Source organism: Antechinus flavipes, chromosome 2 (assembly GCF_016432865.1).
Source record: "Antechinus flavipes isolate AdamAnt ecotype Samford, QLD, Australia chromosome 2, AdamAnt_v2, whole genome shotgun sequence".
In the NCBI taxonomy this organism is placed as follows: domain Eukaryota; kingdom Metazoa; phylum Chordata; class Mammalia; order Dasyuromorphia; family Dasyuridae; genus Antechinus; species Antechinus flavipes.
This window is the reverse complement of record NC_067399.1, coordinates 201117676-201133264: the sequence shown is the minus strand read 5'-3', so window position 1 is coordinate 201133264 and position 15589 is coordinate 201117676. Positions and strand designations below refer to the sequence as shown.

General features: G+C 33.3%; 1 pseudogene; it reads left to right on the top strand.

The window, feature by feature from the left end:
- The first annotated feature begins 11426 nt into the window (after positions 1 to 11426).
- LOC127548603 (protein C12orf4-like) lies at positions 11427 to 12599 on the top strand (annotated as a pseudogene).
- Positions 12600 to 15589: the final 2990 nt, after the last annotated feature.

Genomic DNA, 15589 nt, shown 5'->3' with positions numbered 1-15589 from the left:
TCTTCCTATATGTTGTGAAAAATATTTTTCCTTGATCCTCTAATTTGTGTATGATATAATTCTTTGTAGCTATGACATATGTCCTTTTGTAGCTTTTTGTGTCTTACTAACAAAAATCTAATTTCTATTAGAATGATTTCAGAGTTTTCTGAAAAAGCAGAACCTCATTTCCACAATTTAGGTCTTAAGATTTATCAAATTCTATATTACTATATATTTACTTTACATATTGTGATTTTAATCTATTCTATTGATCTATTTTTGGCAAGTACTAAATTATTGTGATGATTATTACTTTACAGTATAGCTTGAGTTATACATTTCTTTAGAACTTTCTGGATTATCAAGCAATTTTTGATAGTGCAAAATATAATGTGATATAATGGAAAAATCATTTGATTAATTGAATGTAGTACCTTAGGATGTTAGACATCCCTGAGAATGAAATCCCAAACTTTGACATCAATTTACTCATCTGTACAAAGAGACAGTTATTGACATTATTTCATTGTATTATCATAACAACCATGGAGATAGACAGAGAAGGCATTATTTTGATTCTTAATAAACAAAGAACTTAAGGAAAGTTTCCAGAATATTAAATAGAGCATTCATAGAGGTTTTATTTTAAATAAGATAGAAATTCACAAGAAGAGAAACCAGTAGAGGTGAGGGTAGCATTGGAACTTTTTAGGTGGTGACAATGCTAATGATGGTGAAATCAGAGATTCAGTGAAAGATCAAAGAAATAAACTATTAACCAGAAAGTTTCACAATTATTAAAAATGTATTTCATCAATTGAACACAGTTCATTCAACATTCAGTGCAGTAGGTGATTTTATTGACCGTGATATAAGGCAACATGGAAAGAACACTAAATATGCAATTAAAGACCTGTGTTTGAATCCAAAGATGCCGCCCTGGTGTCTGTTACCTTGAGCTAGTGACTCTCTCTTTGGGCTATAGCTTCTTCCTCTGAGAAATAAGATACTTAAAAAACATTGCTATTTGAGATTTCTTTTAGCTTTTGATACTGGAAAAGAGTGGAAGTCATCACTTACATTCCATCTGGGGAATCTCTCAGCTGTGGAAATAGCCAGTATATTATTTTTTCCTTTTTGAAATTCTCTATCAAGTGGCAAATATTAGGATATTTGTAAGATGGGAGGTTTTATGTTGAGGGGCAAAGGGACACAGAGAGACAGAAAGAGGCAAAGAGTGACAGACAGGGAAATAGAAAGAAAAAGAGATGGACAGACAGACAGACAAATTTGTAGATGGAGAGAAAATAGAAGTGTTATAGTCTGCAAAACTTTCTCAAGTCTAACAAATGTTAATGCAAAACCTATGGCACCAGTATGACCTGGCAGCTTCCCAACGTCTGCACCTGCACAATTACATCTGAGCTTTTCTTCCCTAACAGTTTGTTTTGTTTTTGTGTGTGTGTGTGTGTGTATGTGTGTGACCATGCACCCCCACACACATGTTGTGTATACATGCTTCATTGTGGGAGTCTGTATTCTTATTTTGAATAGTTAAGGAATCATTTTTCAGAGATTTTTTTGGTTGTCTTATTTGTTTGTTTGTTTAGGGGAGATAATTTTTTTTTTAAGCTAATGGAATATGCCCCTCGGGAGGCATAGCAAGACTGGCCAGGGCAGAATCAGGGGCAGAAGCTGCCACTGAAAACCTCAGCCACCTGGTTTGCCTGAAGGGCAATAGAAGATGCTGTTTAAGGAGTGCACAATGAACAGCTGTTTTTTAATTCTGGCCACTCTGACAGCTCCCCTTGTACCAATAAAGCTGGAGCTATCAATCACAGAGTAAGATGAGCCTCGAGTCTATCATCTCCCTTCCTAACCCCATATATTTACTCACTCATCTTATTCTCGTATTCCCCCAAACTACCCAATCTTGTTCCACTGCTGCAAATGGGTTTAAAAATAGGAATTGGGACACAGGGTACAGGTGTTTTCACAAGTCATTTTCTTAAATATTCAGAACTGTCAAAGAAGAAAATGAATAGCAACCCATTTCTGTTACCTCTAGGGCAGAACTGTTTCCAAAACCAGAAAAAAAGGAAGGGCTAGATTATTTATGTACATTTCTGTGCTTTCTATGCAGAAAAATGCTTTGTTAGGTGCTAAGGCTACAGAATTAAAAAAAAAAATCTCCTGCCCTCAAGGAGCATATGGTTTATTGGCCATATATAATGTGTATATAAATAAGTACGTTATTCATATATGAAACTGAAAACATCATGTACTAAATATATGAAAATTTTCATATATATGCATATATAAAATGCTCTTCAGGGATACCACCATTGAATAGAGGTGTTCTGATTTCTTATAGATGATGACAGAGAAACAAAAGCTCTGTAAGTATCTACTAAATCATAGAGGTTTTGAATGCAGTCATAGTGAGAATGTATGCTGGTTATACAAGTGCTAACTAAATGAGAAAAATCACAGATTACTACATAAAGTAGGAGATAAACATAAACAAATATTTGACTAGGTGCTTATATATGTGTAATCTTAACTAAATGAGAAGACAGCCCTAATGAAATAAAAATGACTTATCAGCATGTTGCAAGTTTATAGTAAGGTATTGATACATAATGTATAATTTGAAATTATTGAAATAACTACAATTGAAGGTCTTTCTCTTAATTGTCTAAAATAGTTTTCTATTATATAGTGAAATTATAAAATTTAATTATCTCTAACTGACCCAAATTTAAGCTTTCTTTCAATTGGCAAATTGTATATTCTACTATCTTGAATGTTGCTTCTTTTGTCAATATTTCCAGACAATTTTATTGTTACTGTATTATTTTCATATCATGCTATTTATGCTTTAATATTCATTTTTTCTCAAAGAACAGCAATCCATAAATTATTTCAGACAGCTAAATTAATTCAAAGTCATTTGCTTGAACTTGCAAAGAACTCATACATTCTTCCACTGATGTTGCTTGTAGAATATATTCATTTTATTTTTTTTCCATATTTCTAATTTCAAATTCCAAACCTGTTATTCCTTTTCTAGAATGTCTATTATTTTTAGAGATAGTTTCCATCATGTGTTTTAAAATCCCTATTTTGTTTGTTTTATTGATTTTTTTAAGAATCCTAATTTCTGTACAACTTTCTATTTTTAATCTTTAAGTTTATTTTACAAAATAAAGCTTATTTTTTTTATTCTGAACTATTTTGGAATTTTTAAAAATTTCTACTTATTTGCTTTTACTTCAAAATTTTTATTAATTTGTCAATTTCTTTTTTATAGAGTATTTGCTCATTGAATTCCTATCTCTTGCTTTATGTTCTTGCTACTAGATTTACTGCTTTAACCTAGAGTTATGTCCTGACATTTGCTTTAGACTTTATTCTCATTTAGCTTTTGTCTTCTTTTCAAGATCACTTTAGATGAGTTGTTTTTATATCTACTATCACTTTTTTTTTCTATTAAATACTAAGACTAAGTCCCCATTTAACACCATTTGATGAAATAATGTGAAAACTTAAGAAAAAAAATTCTTATTTATAAATACTTCATATTCATTTGCAGACATCCAATATAATAGATATAGATATTTAGTCTTGATCTTAGGATCAAAAATTTATAAATACAAGTGACTTTACTGGTTAAGAAATTAATTTTTCTTGTTAGGAAACTAAGGCTCAGAATAGTTAAATGACTTGACCAAGAGAGCAAAAAGAAAAAAGTTTCAACTATAAAGGAACTTATATTCTTTCTTAAAATTGTTTTCCTTATTTTTTTTATTTTTAAAGCTTTTTTTTAATTTTCAAAACATATGCACAGATAATTTTTCAACATTGACCATTGCATAGCTTTGTGTTTCAGATTTTCCCCTCCTTCCCCCAGCCCCTCCCCTAGATGACAAGCAATCAAATATGTAACATATTAAAATATATGTTAAATCCAAACTTAGTTATACAATTCTCTTGCTGCATAAAAAATCTGATCAAAAAGGAAAGAAAACAAGTAAGAAAACAAAATGCAAGCAAACAACAACAAAAAGAGTGAGAATATTATGTTGTGATCCACATTCAGTTCCCATAGTCCTATCTCTCTGGGTGTAGATAGCTCTCTTCATGACAAGATCATTGGAACTGATATCAATCATCTTATTTTTGGAAAGAGTCACATTCAACAGAATTGATCATAATATAATATTGATGTTGCCATGTACAATGATCTCCTAGTTCTGCTTACTTCATTTAGCATCAGTTCATGTAAGTCTCCCTAGGCCTCTCTAAAATGAGACTACTGATCATTTCTTATAGAACAATAATATTCCATAACATTCTACCATAACTTATTCAGCCATTCTCCAACTGATGGGCATCTACTCATTTTCCAGTTTCTTGCCACTACAAAAAGGGTTGCCACAAATATTTTTGCACATGTGGATCCCTTTCTCTCTTAAGATCTCTTTGGGATACAGGTCCAATAGAGATACTGCTGGATCAAAGGGTATGCAGTTTGATAATTTCTTGAGCATAAGGAACTTATATTCTAATGGAAGAAAAAGACAGTTAATAGAAGAGGACAACAATAAAGGTACTAGCAGCAAAGAGATCAGAGGAAACCTCTTGCAAAAGAGAATTTGAGTCAAGTTTTGAAGGAAGACAGCAAAAGCAAAAGGTGGAGGTGATAGTGCAGAACAGTCTGCACAAAGGCCCAGATGTTTAAGATATGTTGTACTGTTTGAAGTAAAGTATGAAGGCCAGTATACCTGCATCACAGGGAAGGGGGATTAAAGTAATGTAGAGGAAAACTGGAGAAGGAAAAAAATATGATTACAAAAAGCTTAAAAATGCCAACCAAAATAATGGGGAGTATAGACAAAAACTGGAGCTCATTAAGCAGAGATAAGACAGAATTAGACTGATATTTTAGATAAATTTCTCTCGCAGCTGAATGCAAGATAGAGTGGAAAGAGGTATCAGGGTATCAGGTAGAAGATGATTATAAGAATCCAAGAAAGATATGAAACTAAGTTGTTAATGGGCAGCATATATATTTTTGAGAGCTAGAAGATAGAGTTAAAAAGAAAGGTGTTTACTGTGAAAGGAAGTTTATTAATTATGGAATAGGCATTCCAGATGGTAAAGTTGAAAGGGTAAAAAAAATCTAAAGTGAGACATTTTTTGGAGGAAGATTGCAGGAGATAAGTGTACTAGTGGCAGGAGAATATTGTTAATGATCAACAAACAACTGCCTCTCTTGGAAAAAAAAAAAAGAAATGTATGCATGACACACTTTTAGGTTTGATTTGAATTATTAGCATTTTCTCTATCAGTTTCTTAAGTCTAGACAATCCACAGAACAATAAAGTTTTGTTTAGTAGTATTTTCCAGTTTTCGAGAGATAAAGGCTTAAACTGAAAAAAATAACAATTTCTCTTAAAACAGTACTAGGAAGGCTCACTACACCAAGAGATAGTAATGAGTTAAAAATGGGGAAAGGGGTCTGTACCCTGGCAGCCAGGACTTCAGGATCTCTAGAATAGACTAGGAAGGGAATGAAACTATGTTAACCATAGATTATTTGATAGAGACAAAGATGTCAGTAATTGGAGAAAAGTCCACTGAGAAAAATACATGTTTCGACAATTTAAACTCCTTCCTTGATATTCAGTTAACAACCAGGTATAATAATGGTGTAGCCTATGAATTTGCAAGTCTTCCTCATACCAGATGGAAGAAGGCGTTATGGGAGTCTGGATAAGATAAGGAGGATGCTTTGATTGTCTTAGAAATAGTATGGGCATAAGGGCAGAAGATAAAATATCTTTCCAGATATTTCACCCTAATATTTATTTAAATATACACTGTATTTCCATAAAAATAAATAAAATTCAATGTTAATAAATCAGTATTATGAGCAGCAAGGTAATTCTTCATCTCAAATGTAAGTAATATTTCTAGAAAATTATAAGATTTTTGAATTGAAACAACTTTAGAACATCTGATTTTAACCTTTTATAATTTGAAAAGTTAGGAAAATCAAACAAGAGATCAAGTGACACCACATAGTAAATTAGTGGCAGAGCTTGAATTTGAATTGGGGTCTTATTGCAAATTAAAGTTCCTTAATCACTATACCTCCAAATGATAATATTTTAAAATTATATTTGTCAAATATGCTCTTTTTCTGGGAGAAAATAGGAAGCTGAGATGGAAAAATTTCCACCTACTTAAGATCAACTACATTTTAAGAGATCTCAGAAACACTGGAACTTTTCATTGCTTTTCATGCTGTATCCCTTTGTCTCAGTCATTCCAAGAATAAATTTGTTGCTTACTTCCATTTTAGGCATTTCAGCTTCCACCTCTATGTCTTTTTACAGGCTATATCCCCCTTTAATTTGGAATCCACACCCTTCTCACTTCTATTTGTTAGATTCTCTAAGTTTCATAATGCGTCATCAAAATGACATTACTCCAGAAGCTTCCCGATCTTCATAATTATTAGCATTTCCTGCTTTCTCAAACTATCTTTTATTTACATATTTTATGTGCATGTTTCATCCTCAGTAGAATGCACGCTAGTGGAAGATTGGAGTCATTTTTCACTTTTTTTTCTTTGTAGGACTAGCACCTAGCACAAAACCTTGTACATAGTAAGAATTGTAGAAATTTCTGTTGATTTTAATTAAATTGACTCCAAATTCAATATATTTCCCATTATGTGAACCTACATGTTTCTCTATCAATTCTCTTCTATTCCATTTATGGTCAAGAATATAAATAAATTGACAAAATGATAACATGTTGATTAATCCATGAAGATTTTTGAGGGGAAATATAGAAATAATACACTTTTAAATCCAAGTTCTTTGTTCTATGTTGCTTCTACAATGCACAGACCAGGAAACCATTTATCCATGACCAGCAAAACCATAAAGAGAAAACAATCTACATTTTTTCAGTCATCTTCCATTGTATTAAATTCGTCTTGGAATTATTTTGGGTTTTCTTGGAAAGGATATTGAAATGGATTGCTATGTCCTTCTCCAACTCATTTTACAGATGAGGAAACAAAGTAAATAAAGCAAATTTCCCAAGATCACAAAACTAGTAAGTATTTGAAACAAGATTTTAACTCAGGAAGATACCAGAAAATCCATTGTTCCCAATGAGGAATACAGGAGTTCTTAAACTTTTATATGTGTAATAGAATCCTTTGGCATCTGAAAAAACCTATGAATCCATTCAAAGAACTAGGCTTTTAAATGCAAAAAGAAAAAAAAAAGGAAGGAAGGAAGGGAAGAAGGAAAAAAGAAAGGAACGAAGGAAGGAAGGAATGAAGGAACGAAGGAAGGAGGGAGGGAAAAAAGGAGGGAGAGAGGGAAGAACAAACAAGGAGAGAAAGAAAAGAGAAAGAAAGAAAGAAAGAAAGAAGAAAGAAAGAAAGAAAAGAAAGAAAGAAAGAAAGAAAGAAAGAAAGAAAGAAAGAAGGAAGGAAGGAAAGAAAGAAAGGAAAAGAAAAGAAACTATACCTAATATTGATTAGCAGGGTAGCTAGATTGTGTAATGGATAAAATTCAGGTAATCCAGAATGGAAACCCATCTTCTTGAGTTCAAATCTGGGTTCAAATACTTACTAGTTGTGTGACTCTGGGAAATTTGCTTAAGTGTTTATCTCATCTATAAAATGTGCTGGAGAAAGAAATGGCAAATTACTTTAATATCCTTTCCAAGAAAACCCACAATAGGACCAGGAAGAGTTTGACACAATGAAAAATGACAAAACAGTGTAGATTGTTTTCCCTTTATAGTTTTGTTATCATGGATGAATAGTTTCCTGGTCCACGCATTATAGAAGCAACATAGAACAAAAGACTTGAACTTAAAAGTGTATTATTTCCATATTCCTCCCCTAAAATATTCATGGATTCATCAAAATGTTTTCATTTTGTCATTTTATTTATATTCTTGACCATAAGTAGAATAGATGAGAGGTGATAGAGAAAATTCCTCTCTGGGAGTATTGGACTGGACTATCTTACTATGTGCTATTAAACTGTCCCACTGACCCCCAAAATAGAATTCTTGTTCTGTTATAGGCCAGAACTCTGACACAAGGATTCTTACAAGGTGTTAAGTCAGTGGAATTGATAAAGACAATGGTTATCTATTTTAGCATGGTGATTAATAGTTCTCTAAGTTCAGTATAATTGATTTAATCTTACAACAAATAATGGTTTCCTAGTGATATAATGATTGGTTTATACTCAGTGTAGAGCATATAAGCCAATGTCAGAGCCAGATTCACTCAGAGCCAGAGAAGACAAGCGGACTGGAGGTGGGAGCTCAAGCTCTCAGAGCCAAGGAGAGAAAGATTCATTTCTATCTTCATCAGCCTTCTGGTGGCGGATCTGGCCTCCTGCATTTTCTCCACTGAAACTAAGTCCCCTCTGAAGTCCACAAGAAAGCTAGCTGAGCAGCAGGTAAAACAGACAATAAAGACTTTTGAACTTTAACACCTGGCTATTCTTGTGGTGATTACTAAACTGAAACAAAGGCTGTCCAGGCACCTCTAGAAATGGTTTTCTGTGTTGTAACCAGGAACATTACAATATTCTATAAGTCATGTAGGTAAGGGATTCCATACCATATCTTTCATTATATTTGGGGGACATTCAAACTTGCATTAAAATGTTAAGTTCTTCAAGAGCAGATGCTGTTTTTCCCTTTTTTCTTTAATTCTTTGTATCTGCAGTGTTTAACATGGCCCTTTTCATATAGTAAGTACTTGGAAAATGCTAATTGATTGATTGATATGAACAGCAATGTTCTTTTCTATGAGGAATTCTTGATTTAATTATAATATGAAGATCATATATCAAAAGCTAGAAGTCTCTTAGAAGCCAACTAGTCTAGTCCTCCCATTTTAGAGATGAAGATGCTAATGCAAAGGGTGATTCAATGATATGATCAAGATTACACATGGCTATTCCCTGTTCAGATAGTAAAGAAAACAGGACAATCTAGAAGACTGCTATTTTAGTATCACATAAGATGAAAGCAAACCATGAAAAATTCAGTGTCTAAGAAAAAGAATTTGTATATACATTCAATGTAGGAAGCTAGTGCTTTAAGCTTATGGTGTCTCTAAAATTTCCTGTTTAAGAGAACCCAAGTTACTTGAATAAATGTTGATACTTCTCCACAATTTACCTTGATTGACAGAAAGTGATTTAAAAGAATTTTTGAGCCAGTTTATAGAGGAAAAATCTCTAAAAGTTTTTATTTTTAAAAATGAGCCTGAGGGGCAGAGCTAAGATGGTAAAGAGGACACATGTCTTTTTTTTGAGCTTTTCCCACAACTCTCACATTAACATCAAATCCAGCCTCTCAACTAATTTTGCAGTGACAGAATCCATGAATATCAGGAACATAACAAATTATCAGCAGAGGATAATTTCTAACATCTCTAGAAAAAGTCTGTTTCAATTGGGCATTGAAGGAGGTGGGTCAATTACAAGTAGACTGAACACAGACACCAGTGCAGGCAGTGTAGTGTAGTGTGGGCTTCACATACCAGGGAGGAATCTACAGCAGTGTTGGCTATTCTGCCCTTGTTGCAAGCCAGTGGATCAGCAGACTAGTTATAAGAAACCCAACACAAACACATAAGGCAAATAGTGAACCCTAAAATGCCAGAATTTCACAGAACCTAGCCACACCCACCCAGCACCAGATGTCAGTCAGCCCTTACCCAGCACAGTGACTACAGCTTGTAGGGGAAGCTTGGAAAATCTCTCCCTTGTGCTAAAAGCAAACCTCAACTTTTTTTTTTTTTTTTTTTTTTTTTTTTTAATGAACCAAAAAAAAAAAAAAAAAAAAAAGACCTCTGACCAAAGATAGTTTTTTATGGTGAAAGAGAAGAACAGTTTTCAAACTCTGAGGTCACATTGTTTCTAGGTGAAGTCCCAAAGGAGGATATAAATTGGTCCCCGTCTCACAAAGCTCTTGGAAGAAATGAAAAAGGATTTCAAAAGAAATCTAGAAAAAAAATTAGGGAAAAGAAATGAGAATTTTTCAAGAGGGTTTGGAAAAGGAAATAGAAAATATCTGAAGAAAATTTCATACAAAATAGATTTAGTGAAATGGAAAAAGCATATAACTCCTTACAAAATAGACTTGACTATTAGAAAATTGAAATGGAAAAAGAAAACAATTCCCTGAAAAACAGAATTTATGAAATGGAAAAAGAAAATAATTCCTTGAAAAACAATTTGTGAAATGGAACAAAATCCATAGAACAAAACAATTCACTTAAAAATTCAATTGGACAAATATAAAAAGAACTAAAAAAGATAAATATAGAAAATAATTCACTAAAAATCAGAACTAAATAAATGGAAATCAAAGACTCAACAAGACATCAAAAATCAGTCAAACAAAAAAAAATGAAAAAATAGAAGAAAATGTAAAATACCTATTTGATAAAACAAGTAACCTGGAAAATAAATCTAGGAGGGAAAATCTAAGGATTATTAGACTTCCTGAAAACCATGACGAAAAAAGAGCTTAGACATTATCATTCAGGAAATCATCAAAGTAAACTGCCCTGATGTCCTAGAATCAGAAGGTAAAATAAGAATTGAAAGAATTCACTGATCACTCTCCTGAAAGAGACCTCTAATGAAAACTCCAAGGAATATTGTGCCTAAATTTCAGAACTAATAGACAAAGGAAAAAATAATATAAGCAGCCAGAAAGAAACACTTCAAATAACAAGGAGCCACAATAAAGATTACCCAGGACCTCACATCTTCCACTTTAAAGTATTAAAAGGCATGGAATATGATATTCCAAAAGGCAAATGAATTTGGAATGCAGCCAAGAATAAAATACCCCACTAAACTGAACATTTTATTTCAGGGAAGAAGATGGACATTCAATGAAACAGGTGAATTTAATTTATTTCTGAGGAAAAGACCAGAGCTGAACAAAAAGTTTGACCCCCAAATATAGAACTCAAGAGAAACAAAAAGATAAAAAGGAAAGAACTCTTGAGAACTGTATCTCCATTATGGACTTACTTAGAGAGTTCAGGTATAATTTGATTTTTCTATTATAATATAAAAAGAAACTAGAAATCAAAAGGGGATTTTACTGAAAAAAGGAGAAAGTAAAGGTAAAATGACAGAAATTATATCTCATGAAGAAGCAAAGAAAACCTATTATAATTGAAGGAAAGAAGGAAGGGGGATGAATATAAAAATGAGCCTAAACTAGAAACTTTGGAATCTGGAGATGTTGATGTATACCAACTGATAAATGCCTGGGTTAAAATTTATACTGAGATGACATAAAGACATGCAAGACTTAAAGAGCCAAGTTGGGAATGAAGATTTTGCAGATGTGTAACAGTTCTAAATCATTCACCTGCCTCTGAAACTCTTAAATTTGGAACACAATTATTTGTTCATTTCTCAGTAATTATTGGAGAAAGAGATATGTAACTGAAAATGACAGAAAAAAAGTAAAATGTAAAAATGGATAATATAATGCAGGAATTGAGTAACTCACTAACAGATCAGGTCATAAATTCATTGGCTCTTCAACATTTTGAATCCAAACATATCTTAGAGAATAAATGAACCAGTGAGCTAAAACAGTCAATCACTAGACAAAAAAAAAAAAAAAATATCAAGAATGGGTAATAAAACTTCACCAAAACCAAAAAAAATCCAAACAAATTTGTCAGAAGAAATTAAATTTCAGCTCACTCAATTCAGAAAAACTTTAGAAGCAAATATAAGAATTTATGAAGATCAAAGAAAGTTAAAAGAAAGCTTTATCATTCACTTAGGAGCTCAAACTCCTAAACTGAAGACCATGCATAATTTGGGATTTCTGAGAGCAGATATGTTAGACTTCTGCAAGCACAACTGAAATCATCTGAGTGATATAAAGCTCCATTAGCAACAGACAGCACCTTCTATTCATCATCTTTCTGTGTCTTCATTTTATTGGTAGATAATCATACCAATTCACACAGTGGTACTAAAAGAGATTTTTGCTACAGTTTGTCAAGAATTCACTAGCTTCCATTTTTCTTGTATTTAAGGGCAGATAGAAATTGTCCAGATGGTGGTGCTTTGTGCATGAACTCAACAAGGAATAAATTGAAAGAACCAAGGGATTCAAAAAACTGGAATGGAAGAAGTGATGTTAAAGTTAAATATATTGTGGATGACAACATCGGATCTGGTAGAATAACAATTTGCTAGATCACAATCATAATCCTGCCATAATGGGCCTCTAAAATATTCTGAAACTCTGCTGTACTAATGACAACACAACAACTAGTATTCTTTTCTTGCTGGCACATGCCTATACCATGGTGCTTAAGGAGAACAGAACCTGTATTTAAATTTGTAAAAAATTTCATCATGGGAATGACTTGGTGGGGTGGAAGAATTTCTAGGATTGTACAGTTCCTCTTATCACAGAATATTTCTGAAGAAATGTTCTATAAGTTGCATAACATTCTCATGAAAATATTTAAGGTATCATCTACATTTACATTGACATCTAAGCATTAATCTTTTTGGCCAGCAAATTATGAAAGTGGGTTATTAAATGTTTTGTGATTGAAACAACACTGGAATTATCTCAAGGCTTAAGTAATGAGAATATAACTATATTGTTGTTGTCATATTATAAGGCATATATATTAAGCTTGCTAAATGATCATTTGCTACTGAGTCACTGATATTCAATAATTTCCTCCTTCACCAGTCCCTAAAGCATCTTAATTAGGCCAGTCATAATATGTAGACTACATGTATATTCCCCATTTTTCTTTTACCATCTAAAAACTTTTCTTTGCTATATATAGACCTTTCACATAGGAAGCTAGCTGTATCTTTTTTGGTGGAAGAGGGTAGACATAACATTACATGATCTTATAAAGACCTGAGTTATATTAGATATTGATTAGATATCTCTTTCTTTATAAAGTAATGAAGCATTTCAATGTCAGTCATGTGCTAGGCTTAACTGCAAATGAAACTTCTCATATAGTATTTACCAAGTAAAAATTAAAATAAGCTAAAATATAAGCAGAAAAAAGAAGACATATGAAATATATCAAAGGCAGTATTTCAATACAGGAACTACAATTCCAAAGCTGCTTCTTTTGGGGGTCCTGTATTCTGAATCCTTGTTCTGCCACTTACTTGCTGTATGATCTTGGGGAAAAAAAATATCAAACCTTTATAGGCCTTAACTGCTTTCTCAATCAGAGTAATTGTGAGAATGGGAGAGGAAGAGGAAGACAAGAAAAGTTGATTCCTAAGATACTCACAAGATTTAAAATTCTACAACTCCATATGAACTCATCTTGGTTCAGACAATTCCTAAATATAGGTAAGGATTCCCACTCATTATGACCAGCAATGCCCCAGTGCTTCTCCTACACAAAGACAAAGTGCTTGAAAGTAGTGAACATTAATCAATGGCATCTTCATCAAGCTTGCTGACACTGAACTTCTGACACCCACAGATGACACAAAAAGTGAGTGGAGGGCCCAGCTTGATGGCACAACCCAAGATGACGGCTGTTGCAATTGGCCCTGTCAAGCAGAAATGCCAGCTCTGATTTGATGAGAGTGATGATTTTAAAAGAACCTTGTTTGCTGAGAAACAGAGGGCATCTAACAGTCTGCTTTCTGGTCCCAATCTGTTGCAAAGAAAGCACATTATAAAAACATTAGCTCTCAAGCAAAGCTACAGCAACCTAGGAAGGGCCTGCGAGGGCAAAGCTGATGAATCAGAACCTGGGAAGGCAGCCCCTGTGGTGTAACAGAGTAAGACTCCAAAGCCCTGGAGGGGGGTCCCTAGCCTCATTCAGACAAAGGCCAGAAGCCTGCCCTCCATCTGTGCACACAAAGCCTACTGATGTCAGGATAAGTTACTCGCCTGGATCAATAGCAGAGTGTGAGCTTCAGATTGTGCTTCCAAAGGAACCAGATGGTGCAGACAGTCTTAGGTGCAAGGAAGAGATGGCACAGAGATAGCATGAACATTTGGACAAAAGGAGGAGTTAATCACTGATCTATCCTGACTTGCCAAGGGCATGCAACTGGACCTTCATAACAGCAAACGGAAGATCTCCTAGGGGTATGGGTGGGGAAGGCTCTCTCACATGCTTTCTTAAAGGTCAAATTGAGAATTTTAATCTTATTTTTGTGTAAAGATGCCCTGGGTTTCTCAGCATTTGTATAAATAGGTAAATGGGACTTTGAATTTTTTCCATAGTTTTAGTAATGTTATATGAAATAACATGAACAAATCCTTCCATTAGAAAAGTTACTTGCTGTATATCAAAGAGACATGGAACACAAATCTTTGAAGAATTACAATTAACATAGAGCAATGGACAGCATGTTGGGTGTGAGCACAGTGAACCCTATCATTAATGATCTTTGAATAAACAAGAATAAAAGCTGTAATTAGAGACATATTAGCTAGGAAGAGAAGATGAGCTGATCATGTGCTGAAGAAGAGGAATGATAGGTGATAGTTAATGCTGTTCTAAACTATTTATTTTTAATACACATGGCTTTAAAAATCATATTGAGAGAGAAAAATGAGAGCAAAAAGGAAAGCCATGTGAAAGAGAAAAAAACAAAAAAAAACAAGAAAAAAAAAAAAGCAAACATAGCATATGTTGACTTACATTCAGTCTCCATAGTTCTTTTTCTGGATGTAAATGGCATTTTATGTACCAAAATCTGTTGGGGTTTCTTTGAATCACTGAAACACTGAGAAGAAACAAGTTTTTCATAGTTGATCATTGCATATTTTTACTGTTATTGTGCATAATGTATTCCTGGTTCTGTTTGTTTCATTCAGCATCAGTTCATGTAAATATTTCCAGACCTTTCTCAAATCAGCTTGTTCACCATTTTCCATAGAACAAAAAAATTCCATTATCTTCATGTATCACAATTTGTTCACTCATTCACCAATCGATGGGCATCTACTCATTTTCCATCAATTGGTTAGGAAGCATCGATTGCTACAGTTTTGCACATGTGGGTCCTTTCCCCTCCTTTGACAACTAATGCTGTTCTTTGGTTTTTCTGATATATCTTGAGAGAGTAAAGGGCTTCTAAAATGGTGAAAGGTGACATGGGTAATAAATGTACAAAATACATAGATATGAACAGTTACTATGTTTTTTTCTGAAGATAATATTTGAATTGATGAGATCGCAGATTCACTTGAATCTTATGGAAATCAGAATAGCATGTTGAAAGAAATAGTACCAATCTATTAAGAGATTGCTTCTCCATATAAAGAAAAACTTCCTAACAATTACTGCTCTCCAAAAATGGAATAGACAGCTTCATAAAGTAATGAAGTACTAGTATTGGAAATCCAAAGAAAAGCTAGATAAGCACTTCTCAGGAATGTTGGATGGTAGATTTTTGTTCGGAGTATGGGTTGAAATAGAGAGCCTCTGAGGCACTTTTCTAGCTCTGAGATTTTCAATTTTTGATTCACATGGTCTTTACTTCTTGAACTT